The sequence below is a fragment of the Arachis ipaensis genome, chromosome B3 (assembly GCF_059453495.1).
Source record: "Arachis ipaensis isolate K30076 ecotype BB chromosome B3, ASM5945349v1, whole genome shotgun sequence".
Lineage (NCBI taxonomy): Eukaryota > Viridiplantae > Streptophyta > Magnoliopsida > Fabales > Fabaceae > Arachis > Arachis ipaensis.
In genome coordinates, this window is record NC_142438.1 from 72,986,262 (window position 1) to 72,988,538 (window position 2,277).

Genomic DNA, 2,277 nt, shown 5'->3' on the forward strand with positions numbered 1-2,277 from the left:
ATAAAAATTTAAAAATAAAAAAAATATCTTTCCCTTTTTCTCAAAATTTCGAAAATTAGATTTGACTTTTTCAAAAATTTTTAAAATCTAGTTTTTATGAGTCAAATCAAATTTTCAATTTAAAAAAATCTTATCTTTTTCTTAATTTTACATCATATTTTCGAAAATAACATCATCAATTAATGTTTTGATTCAAAAATTTCAAGTTTGTTACTTACTTGTTAAGAAAGATTCAAACTTTAAGTTCTAGAATCATATCTTGTGATTTCTTGTGAATCAAGTCATTAATTGAGATTTTAAAAATCAAATCTTTTTCAAAAACTAATTTCTATCATATCTTTTCAAAAATATCTTCTTATCTTACCTTTTTCAAAAAAATGATTGCAAAATATCTTTTCTAACCTCCTAACTTCTTATCTTTTTAAAATTTGTTTCAACTAACTAACTAACTTTTTGTTTGTTTCTTACCTTTTTCAAAACTACCTAACTAACTCTCTCTCTCTAATTTTCGAAAAAATCTTCCCTCTTTTTCAAAATTTCTTTTTAATTAGACTAATTATTTTATTTTTTATTTGAATTTTCGAAAAACTACTAACCTTTTTCAAAAACTATTTTCGAAAATCACTAACTCTTTTTCAAAAATTATTTTCGAAAATTCTCTCCTCCTCTCATCCCTTTCTATTTATTTATTCATCTACTAACACTTCTCTTCATCTCACATCTCTGCTCCTATCATCACCTTTGTGTTTGGATTCTTCATTCTTCTTCACCCCTATTCCTTTTCTTCTTCTACTAACAATAAGGAACCTCTTTACTGTGACATAGAGGATTCCTCTTCTTTTCTTTTTCTCTTCTCTTTCTTATGAGCAGGGACAAAGAAAAAAACATTCTTGTTGAAGCTGATCCAGAACCTGAAAGGACTCTGAAGAGAAAACTAAGAGAAGCTAAATTACAACAATCCAGAGACAACCTTATTGAAAATTTCGAACAAGTAAAGGAGATGGCAGCCGAACCCAACAACAAAAATGCAAGGAGAATGCTTGGTGACTTTACTGCACCTAATTCCAATTTACATGGAAGAAGCATCTCCATTCCTACCATTGGAGCAAACAATTTTGAGCTGAAACCTCAGCTAGTTTCTCTGATGCAGCAGAACTGCAAGTTTCATGGACTTCCATCTGAAGATCCTTTTCAGTTCTTAACTGAATTCTTGCAGATCTGTGATACTATTAAGACTAATGGAGTAGATCCTGAAGTCTACAGGCTCATGCTTTTTCCTTTTGCTGTAAGAGACAGAGCTAGAATATGGTTGGACTCTCAACCCAAAGACAGCCTGAACTCTTGGGATAAGCTAATCACGGCTTTCTTAGCCAAGTTCTTTCCTCTTCAAAAACTGAGCAAGCTTAGAGCTAATGTTCAAACCTTCAGACAAAAAGAAGGTGAATTCCTCTATGAAGCTTGGGAAAGATACAAGCAGTTGACCAAAAAGTGTCCTTCTGACATGCTTTCAGAATGGACCATCCTGGATATCTTCTATGATGGTTTATCTGAGCTATCAAAGATGTCATTGGATACTTATGCAGATGGATCCATTCACCTAAAGAAAACGCCTGCAGAAGCTCAAGAACTCATTGACATGGTTGCTAATAACCAGTTTATGTACACTTCTGAGAAGAATCCTGTGAGTAATGGGACGCCTATGAAGAAGGGAGTTCTTGAAATTGATACTCTGAATGCCATATTGGCTCAGAATAAAATATTGACTCAGCAAGTCAATATGATTTCTCAGAGTCTGAATGGAATGTAAGCTGCATCCAACAGTACTCAAGAGGCATCTTCTGAGGAAGAAGCTTATGATCCTGAGAACCCTGCAATAGCAGAGTTAAAATACATGGGTGAACCATATGGAAACACCTACAATCCATCATGGAGAAATCACCCAAATCTCTCATGGAAGGATCAAAAGCCTCAACAAGGCTTTAATAATGGTGGAAGAAACAGGTTTAGCAATAGCAAGCCTTTTCCATCATCCACTCAGCAACAGACAGAGAATTCTGAGCAGAATCCATCTAGCTTATCAAATTTAGTCTCTGATCTATCTAAGGCCACTGTGAGTTTCATGAATGAAACAAGGTCTTCCATTAGAAATTTGAGAGCACAAGTGGGCCAGCTGAGTAAAAGGATCACTGAAATCCCTCCTAGTACTCTCCCAAGCAATACAGAAGAGAATCCAAAAGGAGAGTGCAAGGCCATTGAATTAATTACCATGGCCGAACC

At 34.3% G+C, this 2,277-nt stretch overlaps 1 non-coding gene across 1 annotated transcript; it reads right to left on the reverse strand.

The window, feature by feature from the left end:
• Nucleotides 1-1,399: 1,399 nt before the first annotated feature.
• Nucleotides 1,400-1,507, reverse strand: LOC148571119 (small nucleolar RNA R71). The gene has a single exon (XR_015908318.1). It is a non-coding gene; the product is annotated as a small nucleolar RNA R71 (small nucleolar RNA).
• Nucleotides 1,508-2,277: the final 770 nt, after the last annotated feature.